The sequence below is a fragment of the Entelurus aequoreus genome, linkage group LG16 (assembly GCF_033978785.1).
Source record: "Entelurus aequoreus isolate RoL-2023_Sb linkage group LG16, RoL_Eaeq_v1.1, whole genome shotgun sequence".
Taxonomy (NCBI): domain Eukaryota; kingdom Metazoa; phylum Chordata; class Actinopteri; order Syngnathiformes; family Syngnathidae; genus Entelurus; species Entelurus aequoreus.
Genome location: NC_084746.1, coordinates 11,219,765 through 11,242,661, shown reverse-complemented (window position 1 = coordinate 11,242,661; position 22,897 = coordinate 11,219,765). Strand labels below are relative to the sequence as shown.

The following is a 22,897-nucleotide window of genomic DNA, read 5'->3' as shown; positions in this document are numbered from 1 at the left end:
CAGCGCATTTAATTCATTTTACCTCACTGAATACCACTGATTTTCACGCGTTTTTTTGTCATACGTGTAGCTATGATAACGGACACATGTTTTATTATTCATAGTTTGCTTAACAGTAATATAATATTCTTATACGCTATAAGTGACCAGACGTCCGAGATCAAAACTGGGAATATAATCCCAGAGAAGGGGGAAAAAACGGTAAGCTATTTTTAAATTGAAGAAACAATATGATTAGGTTATATATACATGCGTATATCCTACATAAACAATGTATGAATACATTAGATATCTATATATTTTAGGGACCTATAGACTGTATCTCTGTTGCTGCAGCAGCAGAGAGTTTATTCTGTCTTGACACTTTGTATTGATATTTTGTATTACATTCTTCCCTTAAATGATCATGTTTACAGTGATTGTTATGTATGTATTTTTTTATGTATGTCGCTTTGGATAAAAGCGTCTGCCAAATACTTAAACATATATAAACACCTGAAAGTCTTTATATCAGCTAAAACCACCAATCTGTTTCACTACATTCAGAATAAAACCAAATGCTGTTTTACCCAACAATGTTAGTATTTGAATATTGTTACTTGAAGACTTATTCCTGGTTACAATTATACTGTTAAGAAAGTATTGTCTTATATTTTGCCTAAAATGAGAATGCATCATAATCAGTGGCGGCTGGTGAATTTTGTTTTAGGTGGGGCTGAAAGTTTGTAAACCAAACCCCTGTAGGGGCGTCATCCTCCCCCAGAAGATTTATTTGTGATTTTCACATACAAATATTGAAGATCTTTGCTCCTTCTCAACTCTGTGGTAATATTATTTTCATAAAATACAACCAATAGTATGTTAATGTTTGTTTTTGCAAATGTGTTTCTGTAAAGGAATGAGTTAAATGTTTAAAATTGTGTAAACTATTAAAATTACTGTTAATAGTGCTATTATGAATTGCAATGTCAGCACTATTTTTTTTCTTGCAATTTCAAATGCACTTGTTTTAATAAATAAATACAGCGTTTTAAAAGCATACACAATCTGTGTAAAAATATTAGTCTGTGGTTAAAAGGACTTGAAAGGACTCGAAACTCAAAATGCAGGACTTGGGACTCGACTTGAGACTTTCCAGTCTTGACTTTGGACTTGACTCGGGACTTGCCTGTCTTGACTCGGGACTTGACTCGAGACTTGAGGGCAAAGACTTGAGACTTACTTGTGACTTGCAAAGCAATGACTTGGTCCCACCTCTGCTCTGAACTCATTTACAGGGTCACCTTTGACCTCCAACTGACAGGAAACACAGCGTCCAGGCTTCAACAAGTCTTAAAACTCAACTCCTGTAGTCTCTATAGAGCTAAAATGTTTATTCCTTGACAGTAAGTTAGGGCCCATTTTAACATGTACCCTGTGAAAACAAAATACGCAATTTTTTTCCTACGCTTTGAACCCTGCGGCTTATAAAACGGTGTAGCTATTTTATGGGTTTTTCTTTGTTTAGAATTCAACAAATAGTTTTTGTTAGACACTGAAAAGTTGTGTTTTTGTTTGAGCTACGGCGCCATCGTTTGGATGAGTTCGCTTACTGCAGGTGCTGGGGGCGAACGTCCACAGTATTCTTTTTGTTTAGTGCTTTGAACCGGAAGTACAAGTGCCGTTCCGTCTTCTAGTAGTCTATAGCGTTTCTACTCCTATGGATTCTTCATTCATCACTACAAGCAACATTTGTAAGTTTTACATTATAACTAAAACTATTCATACTTACTCAACCGTCCCGTCGTGTCAAGCTGGCGTCGTTAGCATTAGTTAATAATAGTGGTGTAACGGTACACACAAATTTCGGTTCGGTACGTACCTCGGTTTAGAGGTCACGGTTCGGTTCATTTTCGGTACAGTAAGAAAAGAACAAAATATACATTTTGGGGTTATTTATTTACCAAATTTGCAAAATCTTCCGGCAAAAATATTTTTCTTAGTGGAATATTTGATGTGAAGTAATGGGAACCTTGGATAGGTCAATAATTCATAATAACATTGATTTTGATTCAATATTATGTTTTGAGCAATGACAGTTTGAAAGAAAAAAAAAACAGCTTTGTTTTATTAGTCAACATTGCAACTTTTTCCAAATTACATTTAACCTTTAAGCTTTTTTATTTCACTTTTGTTATGTTTTTGTTTATTTGAATAGTATTTTCAGAATGTGCCGTGGGCCTTTAAAACATTAGCTGTGGGCCGCAAATGGCCTCCGGGGCACACTTTTGACACCCCTGCTATAGATAATAAAAAATTAAAATGTGATAAATCTATGGATAAAAAGCACAGCCTGGCGACGCATGCGCGTTTATCATAACTCTCTCTCGCTCTCTGTCTCTTCCTCTCCCTCACCAATGCTGCTGTGCGCACAATTTGTTTTGTTTTTAACCCCTTCTTAACCCTGAACGTACATTGAAAATACACGCAACCCTAACTCAAAATGCCGGACATTTGAGGAATTTAAGAAACTCCGCCCTAACATGTCCGGTGAAAAGAGGACGTATGGTCAGTCTATCCTAGCCCGTTAGCTGCTAGCATGCCGTGTGTTGTGCCTCAGTGTGCATTGTTTACACAACGTGCGTTACGCTACTTAATATGTCCATGTGGAAACTCGTTCGGTACACCTCCGAACCAAACCGGAACCCCCGTACCGAAACGGTTCAATGCAAATACACGTACCGTTACACCCCTAGTTAATACTCTAACACGTTCACGTTTGTGCCTGTGTTAGTATTATTAACTCACAATGGCATTCTGTACTGTTTGTTTCATAAACTCACCAAAATGTTGGCGTGGAGTTATGGAGTGTTTAGCTGAGCTAGCTTCCACAGTTAGTGGGTCCGTGACGATGACTTATGTTTTGTTTGATCAGCCGTTCTACTGTTGTATTACACGCAGTTTGGAGACAAATGAGGTATGTAACTATCCATCCATTTTCTACCGCTTATTCCCTTCGGGGTCGCGGGGGGCGCTGGAGCCTATCTCAGCTACAATCGGGCGGAAGGCGGGGTACACCCTGGACAAGTCACCACCTCATCACAGGGTATGTAACTAAACATTTTCTAAATATTTTTGGGTAAATAACTCCTTTCAGGATGTGTGTATGTATATATATATATAATATATATATATAATATAATCTGTGGCATATTGTCTAGTGCGGCTAATATGTGTAAAACAAAAATGTATTCTAAAATTTTGTGGGTGTGGCTTATGTACCAATGGCTCTATAGTCCAGAAAAAAACAGTTGTTAGAAAATGCACACTTTGCAGACAGTATAAAGCACACAAATTGTATCCATATCAAACCAATACCACAAGGGGTTAATGACTCAACTATATATTTTTTATCCAAACAGCATAACAACAGCAAGTCTCGCGCACGCATAGACGTTTCTTTGCTTTTGGTGTTCTCCAAAACGTTAACAACCAGGTTGTTATAATAAATGTAAAAAAGGATTATTATTTTACCAAATATTTGTGGCATTTTATGGACACTTTGGGAGTTTTGGAGTGGTAAACGAGCAGCGGCTTCACATGGTGACATATAGCGTTAGCACACACTAGCAGTGCCAGTCGATCCTTCATCAACTCGTGTCTTTGTTTTGAACTTTTCGAGCCACGCACGGCTCACCTTAAATTTCCTCCTCTGGACATCAACTTTTGTAATTTCATCATTTATGTATTTCATTTGATTTCTGATCTCCCCGTTTGATATAGTTTGTGGCCATCTGAATGTCAGGATTTTTCGCAAGCATCTGCCCTCAGATCTTCTCAACTTGGATTCCATTTTCTGTGTTGTTTTCCAAGTTTCTGCACTGTATGACAAAACGGATCCTACGCTGCTCCTGTACTAAGGTTGTACGGTATACCGGTATTAGTATAGTACCGCGATACTAATACTCATTGCTGGTTTACGAGCATGTTCGGCAGCGCACACACACGGAGTACTTACACGCAGACACAGTGTGTAGACAGAAAAGGGACAATGGACGCATTTTGGTGTAAAAAGTAAAGATAAAGGTGAAGTTATAAAACTGAAACACCCTCAGGAAGAGGTGCTTTAAGACATGGCTAGCTAGCTAGCGGCTAACATCCATCCGCAGTGTTTTAGCTACTTCTAAATCACTAATCCTGGCCTCCATGGCGACAAATAAAGTATGTTTCTTACAGTACCATTATCACTGCAGGACAAGGAATAGCTAAACATGCTTCACTACACACCGTAGCTCACCGGCGTCAAAATGTAAACAAACGCCATTGGTGGATCTACACCTAACATCCACTGTAATGTTACCAAGTGCAGGAGCGTATCTTGTCGATACTACTATGATTACATCGATATTTTTTGGCATCACATTTTCTTTAGTTTTTTATAATTTTATATTATGTTTATAAACTCAGAAAATATGTCCCAAGACTTTGAATATCCTGTAACTACTTGGTATCGGATCGATAAATGGTAAATGGGTTATACTTGTATAGCGCTTTTCTACCTTTTTTAAGGAACTCAAAGTGCTTTGACACTATTTCCACATTCACCCATTCACACACACATTCACACACTGATGGTGGGAGCTGCCATGCAAGGCGCTAACCACGACCCATCAGGAGCAAGGGTGAAGTGTCTTGCTCAAGGACACAACGGGCGTGACTAGGATGGTAAAAGGTGGGGATTGAACCAGGAACCCTCAGGTTGCTAGCACAGCCACTCTCCCAACTGCGCCACGCCGATACCCAAATTTGTGGTATCATCCAAAACTAATGCAAAGTATCAAAGAAGAGAAGAATAAGTGATTATTATATTTTAACAGAAGTGTAGATAGAACATGTTAAAAGAGAAAGTAAGCTGATATTACCAGTAAATGAACAAGTAGATTAATAATCAATTTTTACAGTTTGTCCCTCATAATGTGTACAAAATAATAGGTGTATAAATGACACAATATGTTACTGCAGACTAATTAGGAGTCTTTGTTTGTTTACTTACTACTAAAAGACAAGTTGTCTAGTATGTTCACTATTTTATTTAAGGAAAAACTTGCAATAGAAAACATATGTTTAATGTACCCCAAGATTTTTTGTTCAAATAAAGCCAATAATGACATTTTTTTGTGGTCCCCTTTTATTTAGAAAAGTATCGAAATACATTTTGGTACCGGTACCAAAATATTGGTATTGGGACAACCCTATCCTGTACAGTTTGGCTTTGGTATTTCTTGATCTACTCCTAGACTTCCACATGTTGTTTTAGTTGTTAAAACCTGCTTTTCCAATCCTAATGTTCATTTCTGTCAAGGGATTTCAGGTGCGCCTTATTGTCCGAAAAATACAGCAGTTTGTTTAAAAAATGACTGACGTTGGATACGGACATACTAAATAAGTGCTTAGAAACAGGAAGTTTAACCTTGCAGTTGAAGGAAAGTCCATGTCCCGCAGTGTGCACGGCACAAACTCATTTGCATGGAGAATACAACTTGCCTTGAAGTGTTTGTGTGCACCCTGCATGTGGCCCACAGGAGGGAACAGAGTGCACAAACAGATAGGGGATCACATGACTGTTGCACATTGACATGAACAAAGAGGCCTTCTCTCTGGGTAGATGAAAAACAGCCATATCATCATGAGATAGGGCCATGTTTTTACAATCTCTTAATGTTCCAACGTGCGGGAATTGGCTTATCTGGGGAGAGATTATTATGCTCTTGCAAGAGTAACAAACCACAGCTCTATTGCCTCCTCGGTTCTAAAGCTGTTGACGAAAATACTTCAACTGACTGAGGCAGCTGCAGGCATGCAATGGAAAAAAAAAACCCTTCACCCTCTCCCCCGCCTTCATCTCACGATTATATAACTCTCGTCTGTGAGCATTCCTCACAACCCTCGCTCCGCCGCCTCGCTCTAGCAACACCGACGGCCCGCCCTTCCCCGGGTTCTCACATCCCCACTGGCTGGGCGGTGAGGGCAGCTGGTCTGGCATTGGCTGAGTCAGCCATCGCTCGGGCGCTGTGGCCCATGTGGACGTTCTGTCCCACTGACACACTTTTCCCACCGCAAGGGGAGGGGGGGCCGCGATCATGGCGCTCCGCAGAGCAGTTTTAAGGTGGAGTTTGACAAAACGCTCGCGTTCCGTTTGGAAAACATTCCCTTAAGGCCCCCGGAGCTCGCATCAGAAAAATGGTGTTGCATAACAGTAACGTCGAGGTGGTAGCGACACTACGAGAAAAACTGCCCTTACCAGTTCAACGTCCTAGAAAGATAAATAATATTTTCTGAGTAATAAACCCCATATCATGGCTATAAATGTTCTCATTCATCCAGGTCATTGTAGTCTCAGGTCATTGTAGTCTCAGGGCATTGTAATCTCAGGGCATTGTAATCTCAGGGCATTGTAATCTCAAGGCATTCAATCATCACAACTGGATCGTTGGGTTTGTCTTAGAAGACGTTTCGCATCTCATCCGAGTAGACTTCAGTAGATTCAGTATGCCGAATAGATCTGCCCAATCTAAGTCTATGAGCATGAACTGATGAAGCCTAAACCAGATCTGACCAATCTAAGTCTAAGACTATATCTGACCAATTTAAGTGTATGATAATGAACCGATGAAGCCTACTGAGGTGTTGGCACCAGCCACTAGACCAGGTCTGACCAATCTAAGTCTAAGACTAGATCTGACCAATCTAAGTTTAAGAGTAGATGTTATCAATCTAAGTCTAAGACTATATGGCCAACCTAAGTCTAAGAGTAGATCTGACCATTCCAAGTCTATGAGTAGATCTGACCAATCTAAGTCTAAGACTAGATCTGACCAATCTAAATTTAAAAGTAGATCTGACCAATCTAAGTTTAAGACTATATCTGACCAATCTAACTCTAAGACTAGATCTGACCAATTTAAGTCTATGAGCATGAACTGATGAAGCCTACTGAGGTGTTGGCACCAGCCACTAGACCAGGTCTGACCAATCTAAGTCTAAGACTAGATCTGACCAATCTAAGTTTAAGACTATATCTGACCAATCTAAGTCTAAGACTATATCTGGCCAACTTAAGTCTAAGAGTAGATCTGACCAATGTAAGTCTATGTGTAGATCTGACCAATCTAACTCTAAGACTAGATCTGACCAATCTAAATTTAAAAGTAGATCTGACCAATCTAAGTTTAAGACTAGATCTGACCAATCTAAGGCTATGAGCATGAACTGATGAAGCCTACTGAGGTATTGGTGCCAGCCGCTAGACAAGATCTGACCAGTCTAAGACTAGATCTGACCAATCTAAGTCTAAGACTATATCTGGCAAATCTAAGTCTAAGACTAGATGTGACCAATCTAAGTCTAAGACTAGATCTGACCAATCTAAGTCTATGAGCATGAACTGATGAAGCCTACTGAGGTTTTGGCACCAGCCACTACACCAGATCTGACCAATCTAAGTCTACTCAGGTATTGACACCAGCCGCTAGACTAGATCTGACCAATCTAAGTCTAAGACTAGATCAGACCAATCTAAGTGTAAGAGTAGATCTGACCAATCTAAGTCTATGACTATATCTGGTCAAGACCAGTCTAAGAGTAGATCTGACCAATCTAAGTCTATGAGTAGATTTGACCAATCTAAGTCTATGAGTATATCTGACCAATCTAAGTCTAAGACTGTATCTGGCCAATCTAAGTCTAAGAGTAGATCTGACCAATCTAAGTCTAAGACTAGATGTGACCAATCTAATTCTAAGACTAGATGTGACCAATCTAAGTTTAAGAGTAGCTCTGACCAATCTAAATCTATGAGCATGAACTGATGAAGCCTACTAAGGTATTGGCACCAGCCGCTAGACTTCATGTGACATCTAAGTCTAAGACTTGATGTAACAATCCAAGTCTAAGACTAGATGTGACCAATCTAAGTCTAAGACTAGATCTGACCAACCTAAGTCTAAGAGTAGATCTGACCATTCTAAGTCTATGAGTAGATCTGACCAATCTAAATTTAAAAGTAGATCTGACCAATCTAAGTTTAAGACTATATCTGACCAATCTAAGTCTAAGAGTAGATATGACCAATCTAAGTTTAAGACTATATCTGACCAATCTAAGTCTAAGAGTAGATCTGACCAATCTAAGGCTATGAGCATGAACTGATTAAGCCTACTGAGGTATTGGTGCCAGCCGCTAGACAAGATCTGACCAGTCTAAGACTAGATCTGGAAAATCTAAGTCTAAGACTAGATGTGACCAATCTAAGTCTAAGACAATCTGGCCAATCTAAATCTAAGACTAGATGTGACCAATCTAAGTCTAAGACTAGATCTGACCAATTTAAGTCTATGAGCATGAACTGATGAAGCCTACTGAGGTGTTGGCACCAGCCACTACACCAGATCTGACCAATCTAAGTGTACTCGGGTATTGACACCAGCCGCTAGACTAGATCTGACCAATCTAAGTCTAAGACTAGATCAGACCAATCTAAGTGTAAGAGTAGATCTGACCAATCTAAGTCTATGACTATATCTGATCAACCTAAGTCTAAGAGTAGATCTGACCAATCGAAGTCTATGAGTAGATCTGACCAATCTAAATTTAAGAGTAGATCTGACCAATCTAAGTCTAAGACTGTATGTGGCCAATCTAAGTCTAAGAGTAGATCTGACCAATCTAAGTCTAAGACTAGATATGACCAATCTAATTCTAAGACTAGATGTGACCAATCTAAGTCTAAGAGTAGCTCTGACCAATCTACGTCTATGAGCATGAACTGATGAAGCCTACTAAGGTATTGGCACCAGCCACTAGACTCCATGTGACATCTAAGTCTAAGACTAGATGTGACCAATCTAAGTCTAAGACTAGATGTAACAATGTAAGTCTAAGACTAGATGTAACAATCCAAGTCCAAGACTAGATGTGACCAATCTAAGGGGGATCGAGAAAGTTTACGTTCACGCCGTGATCCCTGCAAGTAACCGCGCTGCTCTACTCCATGGCAGCGCGGCGAAACAAAAAACTTTCAACTCGGGTACCCTCCCGTTCTGGCGTCCAGGGGCAGTCTGGGCGGAGATCTGGTAGCAACACTGCTGCCGGTCTCCAACCAAGAATACTGCAACTGAACGTTGAAGGGCTCACAGATGCCAAAACATCCGTCATCGAGCACATGGCCCACACCACCCAAGCCATGGTCATCCTCCTTCAGGAAACCCACCGCCCAACAGCGGACAAGCTAGCGATCACCAACTTCACGCTAGCTGGGTCAATCCTGAGCAAGAAGCATGGCCTTGCCACGTTTGTCCACAACGATCTGAGCTGGACCCTCGCCGATCGATCACCAGACAACTCCGAGATCGAGTGGCTGCGAGTGGACGTTGGCGACATCAAAATTGTCAACGTCTACAAACCACCACCCTCACAACTCACGCCAGTGTCACTGCCAGTGCTTGAACCACCGTGTGTATATGCTGGTGATTTCAACTGCCGGCATACACGGTGGGGATACAGTACCACCTCACCGAGCGGGGAAACTCTTTCTGACTGGGCAGAGCGCAACTCGCTCAACCTTCTCTACAACCCGAAGGGCCCAGCCAGCTTTCACTCCGCTCGGCATAACGCTGACACGAACCCTGACCTGGCTTTCGTGAGTGTCGGTGTGGACACCCAGCTCCCCGACAGACGTGTTCTAGGAATGTTCCCCAGGTCGCAACACCGACCGTCGCTGATATCGGTGCCCGACCTCGTGACAACAGTTCCGAGCGGACCGATGAAGCGATGGAACTTCCGGAAGGCCAATTGGAAACTCTATCGCCTCCATACCAACAAGTCCACACGGTGTCTCCCACCACCAGACACACCCAACGTGGACGAGGCATACCAGGACTTCTGTAGGGCACTAACATCTGCGGCCAAAAAAGCCATCCCACGCGGCCGGCGTAAGAACTACAAACCATGCTGGGATGGCGAGTGCGAGACCCTCTACAGCGCCTTCCTCCGGGCTCCCTATGGCCCGGAGGCTAACAATTCAGCCACTGCCCTTCTTTCCACTCTTGGAAGGAAGAGGCACCAGCGCTGGAAAGAGGCAGTCCACTCCATCGACTTCTCGCACACTAGCCGTATCGCGTGGAGCACTTTGAACAACTTGACTGGTAGGTCTGAGCGCGCACCCCGAACATGCCCCGTTACCGCAAATGCTATTGCAGCACAGGTTGTGAAAAACGGGGCATATACCGGGATAAATCGAGATTTTTCCCGGGCGGTGCGCCAGGAAACTGCAGACCTCTGGAGGACAACAACATCTAGCGAGTGTAACATCTCCGGTGAGTTTTCACCGGAGGAGTTCACAGCTGCCCTCCAGTATACCAAACCAGGCAAGTCTGCTGGGCCTGACAACATCTGCCCAGAACTCGTGCTCCACGCTGCCCCTGCAATGAAGTCCTGGCTGAGAGTTTTCCTGTCTTCTTGCCTGCGCCAACTCCGGATCCCCAGGATTTGGAGAAGGGCCACTGTTGTCGCTATCCCCAAGCCGAACAAGCCAAAGGATGACGTAACGAGCTACAGACCAATCTCGTTGCTCTGCGTCCCCTTTAAAGTCCTCGAGCGCCTGATTCACGCCCGTGTCGAGCCCATCATAGACCCCCACCTCCCCCGGGAGCAGGCGGGTTTTCGACGTGGGAAGTCCACGGTGGATCAGGTCGCCCTCCTTACCCAGGACATCGAGGACTGCTTTGAGGCGAAAAAGAAGGCCGGTGCCGTCTTCATAGACCTGACTGCTGCCTATGACACAGTCTGGCACCGCGGCCTCACCTGCAAACTTCTCCGCCTGCTTCCAGACAGGCACATGGTCAAAATGATCATGGAGCTTGTCTGGAACCGCAGCTTTACTCTCACCACCAGTAACGGAGACAAAAGCAGGTTGCGGCGCCTGAAAAATGGCGTCCCCCAGGGATCTGTCCTGGCTCCCCTCCTGTATAACATCTATACATACGACCTGCCTGCCACAGTCTCACGGAGGTTCGCATACGCAGACGATCTCGCGCTGCTGCACTCCGACAGGGACTGGCAGGCCTTGGAGGGAACTCTAAGCCAGGACATGGAGACTTTAGTGGCTTACCTCCATAACTGGAGATTGAAGCTCAGCGAATCCAAGACGGTGACACAAGCTTTCCACCTATACAATTGGGAAGCGGATCGTGAGATCAGGTTCGAGGTGCGGAAGCCGGATGGGGCTTCCCTTACCCTATGCCGGCCTCGTCCTACACCTGAAGACCCTCGTCCTGACCCTAAATACCTTGGGGTCACCCTGGACAGGTCGCTCACTTTCCGTAAACACCTCTTGGCAACACGCAAGAAACTCAACACCCGCGTCTCACTGCTGAGACGGTTGGTCGGGTCCGGTTGGGGTGCCGGGGCAAGAACTCTGCGAACAGCAGCACTTGCCCTGGTCTACTCAACTGCTGAGTACTGCGCACCTGTCTGGGCGCGCAGTGCTCACTCTAAACAACTTGATGTCCCGATCAACGAAGCCTTGCGTGTTATCACTGGATGCCTGCGCCCCACCCCTGTGGAGCTACTGCCCATCTTAGCAGGCATCCAACCCGCTGAGCTTCGTCGCCAAGGTGCTGTAGCAACTCTGGCGGGCCGGGCAAACATGGATGAGAACCACCTGCTCCATGAAAGGCTCACACTCTCCTCAGAGCCAACGCCCCGCCTCCCCTCCAGAGACCCACTGGTACCAGCCGCCCTGAAGCTCCTGCAGCAATGCAGTGACAACAACATCAGGGCGGCTCACTGGGCGAATCACAAATGGAGCACGGACCTGGAGCATACCATCTCCTCCAGACTCCGTGACTTCATACCTGACACCGGCTCAATACCAGGCCTCTCACTACCACGAGTGGCCTGGGTGAGGCTTAACCGCCTCCGAACTGGTGTCGGTCGCTTTCGCTCAAACATGTTCCAGTGGGGCTTAGCACCTAACGCGACGTGTGAGTGTGGCGCGGAGGAGCAGACTGCCGACCACGTGATCCTGCGTTGCCCGATTTATCGTGCTCCTAATGGTTTGCGTGGCCTGGCGGACCTGGATGACTGCTCGGTGACCTGGCTCACTTCTGTGTGTCCTGACATATGAACGGGAGGGCCCCCCGGGCCTGGGGTGGTAAAAGGCATAGACCCTCGGCCTCAGGTCCGGGTGCCGGAAAACAGCTGCCCATACGATGAAGAAGACCAATCTAAGTCTAAGACTAGATGTAACGATCTAAGTCTGAGACTAGATGTGACCAGTCGAAGACTAAATGTGACTAAGTCTACTCAGATGAGAGGTGAAACATCTTCTAAGACAAACCAAACAGTCCAGTTGTGATGATTGAATGTCCTGAGAAAACAACACACGATGTTTATTACAGACATGACTTTTAGTATGACCATTCTACTCTACTGTACTGTACTCTACTGTACTGTAACATACGCAGTAGGAAAAGAATGCCAGCCCTCTCCCCAATCTTTGACATTCAGCTTCAGTGCAGCCACGTCTATTCTTGTCCAGTGTTAAGTGCCACGAATACAACCGATAGCCCGCCACCTGTAGTCCATGTTACAACTGCACATACATGTCTCCATGCATGTTACAACTGCACTTACATGTCTCCATGCATGTTACAACTGCACTTACATGTCTCCATGCATGTTACAACTGCACATACATGTCTCCATGCATGTTACAACTGCACATACAGTGGGGCAAAAAAGTATTTAGTCAGCCACCCATTGACAATCAATGGGTGGCTGACTAAATACTTTTTTGCCCCACTGTACATGTCTCCATGCATGTTACAACTGCACATACATGTCTCCATGCATGTTACAACTGCACATACATGTCTCCATGCATGTAACAACTGCACATACATGTCTCCATGCATGTTACAACAGCACATACATGTCTCCATGCATGTTACAACTGCACACACATGTCTCCATGCATGTTACAACTGCACTTACATGTCTCCATGCATGTTACAACTGCACACACATGTCTCCATGCATGTTACAACTGCACTTACATGTCTCCATGCATGTTACAACTGCACATACATGTCTCCATGCATGTTACAACTGCACATACATGTCTCCATGACTGAACTGAATGGAGAACATAACCCAAAATGGAACCTGGAGGAACACTAACAGTACAACTAAACAAGATTACTGACTGCATCTGAAGTAAACAAGCTTAGTTACATAAATCGCATTATGGAAAAAATGTGTAACTGCAAAAAAAGAGGACTTGAACTTTTTTTTTTTTTTAGAACTTTGCCTCTCGTTCACAATCATTATGAGAGACAAGAACACACACGTCATTTAAAAAAAAAAAAAAACGCTTGGAAGATGGTCATACACTGTTGTAGCCTTCAAACCCTCCATCAATGTTTTATTTACACACTGCAAGTATATATATAATGTAGTAACAGACACCATCATAACAATATGTAATATGTACAGTATACACACTGCAAGTATATATATAATGTAGTAACAGACAACATCATAACAATATGTAATAAGTACAATATACACACTGCAAGTATATATATAATGTAGTAACAGACACCATCATAACAATATGTAATATGTACAATATACCCACTGCAAGTATATATATAATGTAGTAACAGACACCTTCATAACAATATGTAATATGTACAATATACACACTACAAGTATATATATAATGTAGTAACAGACACCTTCATAACAATATGTAATATGTACAATATACACACTGCAAGTATATATATAATGTAGTAACAGACACCTTCATAACAATATGTAATATGTACAATATTTACCGTATTTTGGTCATTTTATGCATAGCTGGAACTAATTCTTCTGCGCATATATTTCCGTTTCCCTAGCAGCGCACTTCCAACTTCCTGCAACAAATGTGTTCCTACTCCCGGAATCAAACGCGAGTGTGTTTTCTAATCATGGCAGACTTGGTAACAGACAACGAAGACGACTACTTTTGGACAAACGAGGATTCACAACCTTATCTTTTTGAAGCTGAATATACTGGAGATGAACTGCTGCTTATAGACGGCAGCACGAAGAAGAGGCTGAAATGTTGGAGCAGACGGAAGCGACATGGTCACGCTGCAAATCTGGAACTTTTGAGCCAAGCTATGCCGAATTAATGGATTGTTTACCCAAAATCAACTGGAAACGTCCCCGGCCAGCTGGACCAAACAGACAACTGTTCGAGTGAGTCACTTTAATATTGATCATGATACATGAAGCACATCACCGTACACTACAGTACATACTGTCTGGCTAGCTGTGTACAAACAAAACATGAAATAATACTTTACAGATACTGTAATATGATTGTTAATGTTTGTCACTCAGTACAGATTGGTGTTCTATCACAGTGTTGTGTATTACACACTCAAACGCGTTTTGTGTTAGCTTATCTCTTGCCGTAGTTAGCTTAAAAATAGTTCCTCTTACAATAACAATGTTGCTACAGTTTGTTATTATACAGGTTACACAACGTAAATGAAGTATTGTTGACAGTTTTTGAATGCATTTTTAATGTGATTTAGAGGTACAACTGATTGCTACCATTAGCTGCATTGCTAGCCACCAAGAAAAAAAATGTTTTGGACTTTGCTAGCAAAGTTAAAATGTCAATGAAAGTTCTGCTGATGTTACAGTGGTCCAAGTTCCTCCAAAACAGGAGCACTTTGCAAAAATGTTTGACTCCCAAGTTTTGAACTGAACTGCAGCTTCAGTGAAACAGCCCTGCCCTACAGAATGTTGACTTCCATTTCTGGAAGACTAACAAAAGCGACCCTAAATATTACAGTTTATCTGAGTCAGAGCGTTAGTAAGAGATCTATCGCATTCCAACCGATTAGGGTTGTACGATATACCAGTACTAGTATAGTACCGCGATACTAATGAATCATATTCGGTACTATAACGCCTCTAAAAAGTACCGGTCCCCGCCCCTTGTGACATTGCTGGTTTTACGAGCAGACGAGCATGTTCGGCAGTGCACACACACAGAGTACTTACAAGCAGACACAGTGTGTAGACAGAAAAGGGAGAACGGACGCATTTTGGTGTAAAAAGTAAAGATAATGGTGAAGTTATAACACTGAAACACCCTCAGGAAGAGGTGCTTTAAGACATGGCTAGCTAGTTAGCAGCTAACATCCATCCGCAGTGTTTTAGCTACTTCTAAATCACGAATCCTGGCCTCCATGGCGACAAATAAAGTATGTTTCTTACAAGTATCAATAACACTGGAGGACGAGGAATAGCTAAACATGCTTCACTACACACCGTAGGAGGATACAATAGCTCACCGGCGTCACAATGTAAACAAACGCCATGGGTGGATCTACACCTGACATCCACTGTAATGATACCAAGTACAGGAGCGTATCTAGTCGATACTACTATGATAAGCATCACAAAATCTTTTTTCCTTTAAAAAAAAAAATTATATTATATTTATTAACTCAGGAAATACGTTCCTGGATACATGAGCACTTTGAATATGACCAATGTATCATCCTGTAACTACTTGGTATCGCATTGATACCTAAATGTGTGGTATCATCCAAAACTAATGTCAAGTATCAAAGAAGAGAAGAATAAGTGATTATTACATTTTAACAGAAGTGTAGATAGAACATGTTAAAACAGAAAATAAGCAGATATTAACAGTAAATGAACAAGTAGATTAAGAATCAATTTTTACAGTTTGTCCCTCATAATGTGTACAAAATAATAGGTAGATAAATGACACAATATGTTACTGCAGACTAATTAGGAGTCTTTGTTTGTTTACTTACTACTAAAAGACAAGTTGTCTAGTATGTTCACTATTTTATTTAAGGACTAAATGACAATAATAAACATATGTTTCATGTACACTAAGATTTTTGGTTCAAATAAAGCCAATAATGACATTTTTTGTGGTCCACTTTATTTATCACTGAAAAGTAGCGAAATACATTTTGGTACCGGTACCAGAATATTGGTATTCGCAAACACGATGCATGAAAGCACATTTAGCACTCGGCATTTCCGATCCAAAAACACATGGACTTGGTCACAAAATCTAAGCGGTAATGAAACAAATGAGGTGAAACTAAGCACATGTTTGTTTGTTTTCTTGTATAGAAAAGCCACGTTTTGTCAAATGTACTTTAAACTATACAAAGTATGCCCGTTAGTCATTTAGATATCATTGGGGGGGTTCAAAAGGGTCGAGCAGAGAAAATAATAGATTTGATTCATCCCCTACATTCTCTTCATGCAATCTAATGTGGAACAGAGGGCCAATAATTGCACAACAAGGGCCCTGGGCCAGTCAGTGTGTCAGTGTGTCAGCACAGAATAAAAAACTTCTTTTGGCCGGCTGCATGTTTCTCCTCCTCGCACGCACGCCAACACACGCACGCCGTGTCGATACTCGCACAACCAGTTTGGATAAGTGCTTTTACTGGCACCGTCGCCCTGCGCCTACAGCAACACTTTGACTGATCCCTTTGTGGATGAAAAATCGTCTCGAGTGTCGTTGCCTTGTTCTACCCAGGCGCGTTTCTGGGTGTTGTTGATAAACGGTTTTCGCCTTGCATAGGAGAGTTTTAACTTGCACTTACAGATGTAGCGACCAACTGTAGTTACTGACAGTGGGTTTCTGAAGTGTTCCTGAGCCCATGTGGTGATATCCTTTACACACTGATGTCGCTTGTTGATGCAGTACAGCCTGAGGGATGGAAAGTCACGGGCTTAGCTGCTTACGTGCAGTGATTTCTCCAGATTCTCTGAACCCTTTGATGATATTACGGAGCGTAGATGGTGAAATCCCTAAATTCCTTGCAATAGCTGGTTGAGAAAGTTTTTTCTTAAACTGTTCAACAATTTGCTCACGCATTTGTTGACAACGTGGTGACCCTCGCCCCATCCTTTCTTGTGAAAGACTGAGCATTTTTTGGGAAGCTGTTCTTATACCCAATCATGGCACACACCTGTTCCCAATTTGCCTGTTCACCTGTGGGATGTTCCAAATAAGTGTTTGATGAGCATTCCTCAACTTTATCAGTATTTATTGCCACATTTCCCAACTTCTTTGTCACGTGTTGCTGCCATCAAATTCTAAAGTTAATGACATTTTTTTTTCATCAGTTTGAACATCAAATATGTTGTCTTTGTAGCATATTCAACTGAATATGGGTTGAAAAGGATTTGCAAATCATTGTATTCCGTTTATATTTACATCTAACACAATTTCCCAACTCATATGGAAATGGGGTTTGTAAATGAATGCAGACATGGGCATTCATTTGGGCAGCTCTCAGGGCGGACACTCTAACCACTAGGCCACTGAGCAGGTCTTGGTAGTTTAAGGGAAACCCTGACTTGATTGATGGTTAATTGTGTTCTGGAACAAATAAGGCAAATTAGAGTGGCTGTTTTGTTGATTTGCTGTCTAAAGAAGAGTACTGCACATTACATAAGCTTTGGAAAGACAATGGCATCAAATTGGAGCGCAGAACCTTCAGGGGAAGATCCTCCTTTTGGAAATAATATGAATTAAATAGCAATTTATTGTAATATTCCCCCATAGTCAAACAAGGCAATTTAGACAAATAGCAGATTAAAATAGTGATTTAACTGAAACTAAGCTGCAACGTGGACATGTGCAGTGCATACATCAAGGAGCTGTGTTTAAAAACAGCAGAGAAAGAGGGAGATTAGAATCGAGCGGTATCTCTCGCGTGTCTCCGTGCCCTTTCTGTGTGCAATAAATACAGCCTGCACTGAATGATCCCGACAAGGCCGGTCATCTTGCGTCAGCATGCCAAAAGCGATAGCACTCTACTGTAGCAATCTAAGACTTGACAATCTTTTTCCGTGGCTAAGCTTCATTTTCAGCGTGCTAAGAAAGGGCTTTCAGTTTGTTTACATGTGGATATCCTGCCTAAAAAGGGGAATGTCCCTTCTGCTTCTTCCAAGTGCCCTCCTGTCACTGCTTGCCTGCAGAGCTGCAGACTGACCAACACAACCTGGCTCTTGCCGTCCTGCACAAAGTCTCATTTTTTAGCAGACCTGAACGCGACCATTGTCATTGCTCGTGGCAACAAAATATGTTATTGAATTCAACTATACTAAAGGGATCCCAATTCTCCATATTGCCATTAAAGGCCTACTGAAATTAGATTTTCTTATTTAAACGGGGATAACAGGTCCATTCTATGTGTCATACTTGATCATTTCGCGATATTGCCATATTTTTCCTGAAAGGATTTAGTAGAGAAAATCGACGATAAAGTTCGCAACTTTTGGTCGGTGATAAAAAATGCCTTGCCTGTACCGGAAGTAGCGTGACGTCACAGGTTGTGGAGCTCCTCACATCTGCACATTGTTTACAATCATGGCCACCAGCAGCGAGAGCGATTCGGACCGAGAAAGCGATGATTTCCCCATTAATTTGAGCGAGGATGAAAGATTCGTGGATGAGGAAAGTGAGAGTGAAGGACTAGAGGGCAGTGGAAGCGATTCAGATAGGGAAGATGCTTTGAGAGGCGGGTGGGACCTGATATTCAGCTGGGAATGACTACAACAGTAAATAAACACAAGACCTATATATACTCTATTAGCCACAACACAACCAGGCTTATATTTAATATGCCACAAATTAATCCTGCATAACAAACACCTCCCCCCTCCCGTCCATATAACCCGCCAATACAAATCAAACACCCGCACAACACACTCAATCCCACAGCCCAAAGTACCGTTCACCTCCCCAAAGTTCATACAGCACATATATTTCCCCAAAGTTACGTACGTGACATGCACATAGCGGCACGCACGTACGGGCAAGCGATCGAATGTTTGGAAGCCGCAGCTGCGTACTCACGGTACCGCGTCTGCGTATCCAACTCAAAGTCCTCCTGATAAGAGTCTCTGTTGTCCCAGTTCTCCACAGGCCAATGTGTATCCAACACAAAGTCCTCCTGGTAAGAGTCTCTGTTGTCCCAGTTCTCCACAAGCCAATGGTAAAGCTTGACTGTCATATTTCGGGAATGTAAACAATGAAACACCGGCTACGTGTTTGTGTTGCTGCAGCCGGCCGAAATGCACCGTTTCCCACCTACAGCTTTCTTCTTTGCTGTCTCCATTGTTCATTGAACAAATTGCAAAAGATTCACCAACACAGATGTCCAGAATACTGTGGAATTTTGCGATGAAAACAGACGACTTAATAGCTGGCCACAATGCTGTCCCAAAATGTCCGCTACAATCCGTGACGTCACGCGCAGGCGTCATCATACCGAGACGTTTTCAGCAGGATCTTTCGCGCAAAATTTAAAATTGCACTTTAGTATGCTAACCCGGCCGTTTCATCATTGATATATAAAGTATCAGACTGCGTGGTCGGTAGTAGTGGGTTTCAGTAGGCCTTTAAAGGGGAACTTTTTTTTAAAAATTGTATTTTGCCTATTGTTCACAATCCTAATGCGAGACAAGAACATGTATTCTTAATTAGTTTTTTGCATTATAATTAGAGCTGGGCGATATATGGAATATACTCGATATATCGTGGGTTTGTGTCTGTGTGATATAGAAAATGACTATATGGTTATATTGGAGTATACGTTCTCACGCAGTTGCTTTTAGCTGCGGGCATTACACTACAGGCTCTTCTCCCTCTTTCTTGTCTCTGCTTCTCACAGAGACGTAAAACAAGCGCACCTTCTTACATACGTCACATACTGTCAAGCGTGCAACGTCATACGCCCTCGCGGAGCAGACAGGTAGCGGCATGGGTAACGTTAGTTGCGGTGCTAGCGGTAATACAAGAGAAGGTGCGAATTTGGTAACAAATGAAGAAATAATGAATTCCCAAGAAAAACAGCAGGGGGTCCATCGTCTGGCGGTGGTTGGGCTTCAAGTGGGAAGATGTCGAACAGACTACCGTAATATGTCACGTATGCGGCAAAAGCGTTGCTACAAAAAGTAGCATTACTGCTAATTTGTAGCATCATTTGAAAAGTCACCCGCTAGAGAATGAAGAGTGCTTGAAACTCTGCATGTCAACATCTCTGTTCGGTGCCACACCAACGAAATGCCCAAGCAACCATTTCCACATCAACACCGTATGGAAACAAATAGTCAACAACAGAAGGAGATAACGTCCGCAAGAACCTACCACATAGCGAAAGACATACACTATTTGATTTCCTATTATGCAGCTCATTTTTATTTGACACTTATTGAAATATCTTGTGTGACATCATGCACAAAAGTGCACCTTATTTGTTTTAAACTATTGTAGTGGCGTTCTGTACAAAAAGTGCACTTTATTTAGTGTTGTTTTGATATGTCATCTTAGTGACATCATGCACAAAAGTGCACTAATAGCTTGTTTTAAAATGTCTCTGACAATCTTGCACTTTCTGTTTTGAAATGACATGAATGTTTGTGCCACTGCTTAATAACTGTTTAATAAATACACTTTTAGTTGTGATTTCCCTCTCTGCATGAAAGTTTAAAAGTAGCATATATTAATGCAGTATGAAGAAGAATGTTTTAATGTAGACACATAGAATCATCATACTGCTGTGATTATATGCATCAAGTGTTCATTCAAGGCTAAGGCAAAATATCCAGATATTTATGGTGTATCGTGACGTGGCCTAAAAATATCGAGATATTAAAAAAAGGCCACATCGCCCAGCCCTACGCCGACCTCACTCTCTCGGCCTCCGTCTGCTCCAACGTTTTCACACTCTCTTCATGCTCGCTTCTATAAGCAGCACTTCACCCTCAGTATATTCAGCTTAAAAAATAATAGGTTGTGACTCCTCATTTGTCAAAAAGTAGTCATCTTGGTCGTCTATTACCGGGTCTGCCATGATTTATTTGTAAACATACGCGTTTGTTGCCGGCAGAGGAACACACATTTGTTGAGAGAAGTAGCTATGGGCACTGAAATCAATGCGCCCAAGTTCCGGTAATGCTTAAAATAACCAAAATACGATAAATATTGTACATATTGTTATGAAGGTGTCTATTACTACATAATATATATACTTGCAGTGTGTATATTGTACATATTACATATTGTTATGAAGGTGTCTGTTACTACATTATATATATACTTGCAGTGTGTATATTGTACATATTACATATTGTTATGAAGGTGTCTGTTACTACATTATATATATACTGTACTTGCAGTGTGTATATTGTACATATTACATATTGTTATGAAGGTGTCTGTTACTACATTATATATATACTTGCAGTGTGTATATTGTACATATTGTTATGAAGCTGTCTGTTACTACATTATATATATACTTGCAGTGTGTATATTGTACAAATTACATATTGTTATGAAGGTGTCTGTTACTACATTATATATATACTTGCAGTGTGTATATTGTACATAATGTTATGAAAGTGTCTGTTACTACATTATATATATATACTTGCAGTGTGTATACTGTACATAATGTTATGAAAGCGTCTGTTACTACATTATATATATATACTTGCAGTGTGTATATTGTACATATTACATATTGTTATGAAGGTGTCTGTTACTACATTATTTATATACTTGCAGTGTGTATATTGTACATATTACATATTGTTATGAACATGTCTTTTACTACATTATATACAGTATACTTGCAGTGTGTATATTGTACATTTTACATATTGTTATGAAAGTGTCTGTTACTACATTATTTATATACTTACAGTGTGTATATTGTACATATCACATATTGTTATGAAGGTGTCTGTTACTACATTATATATATACTTGCAGTGTGTATATTGTACATATTACATATTGTTATGAACGTGTCTGTTACTACATTATATATACTTGCAGCGTGTATATTGTACATATGACATATTGTTATGAAGGTGTCTGCTACTACATTATATATACTTGCAGCGTGTATATTGTACATATTACATATTGTTATGAAGGTGTCTGTTACTACATTATATATATACTTGCAGTGTGTATATTGTACAAATTACATATTGTTATGAAGGTGTCTGTTACTACATTATATATATACTTGCAGTGTGTATATTGTACATAATGTTATGAAAGTGTCTGTTACTACATTATATATATATACTTGCAGTGTGTATACTGTACATAATGTTATGAAAGCGTCTGTTACTACATTATATATATATACTTGCAGTGTGTATATTGTACATATTACATATTGTTATGAAGGTGTCTGTTACTACATTATTTATATACTTGCAGTGTGTATATTGTAAATATTACATATTGTTATGAACATGTCTTTTACTACATTATATACAGTATACTTGCAGTGTGTATATTGTACATTTTACATATTGTTATGACGGTGTCTGTTACTACATTATTTATATACTTACAGTGTGTATATTGTACATATCACATATTGTTATGAAGGTGTCTGTTACTACATTATATATATACTTGCAGTGTGTATATTGTACATATTACATATTGTTATGAACGTGTCTGTTACTACATTATATATACTTGCAGCGTGTATATTGTACATATGACATATTGTTATGAAGGTGTCTGTTACTACATTATATATACTTGCAGCGTGTATATTGTACATATTACATATTGTTATGAAGGTGTCTGTTACTACATTATATATATACTTGCAGTGTGTATATTGTACATATTACATATTGTTATGAAGGTGTCTGTTACTACATTATATATATACTTGCAGTGTGTATATTGTACATATTACATATTGTTATAAAGGTGTCTGTTACTACATTATATATATACTTGCAG

At 41.3% G+C, this 22,897-nt stretch overlaps 1 protein-coding gene and 1 long non-coding RNA gene across 5 annotated transcripts in view; one reads left to right on the top strand and one right to left on the bottom strand.

Annotated features, from left to right (window-relative positions):
• LOC133630592 (uncharacterized) overlaps window positions 1–22,897 on the top strand; it is a 65,066-nt gene that overhangs the window by 16,659 nt on the left and 25,510 nt on the right. For 2 of the 4 annotated variants that reach the window (XR_009821299.1, XR_009821298.1), the window contains exon 5: window positions 14,026–14,292. The exons of the other annotated variants lie outside the window; for them this stretch is intronic. This is a non-coding gene — a long non-coding RNA (uncharacterized LOC133630592). The remainder of the gene's footprint in view (window positions 1–14,025; window positions 14,293–22,897) is intronic. 4 annotated transcript variants of the gene reach the window in all.
• The window catches only part of rorcb (RAR-related orphan receptor C b), a 51,507-nt gene that overhangs the window by 26,011 nt on the left and 2,599 nt on the right, over window positions 1–22,897 (bottom strand). The window lies entirely within an intron of this gene.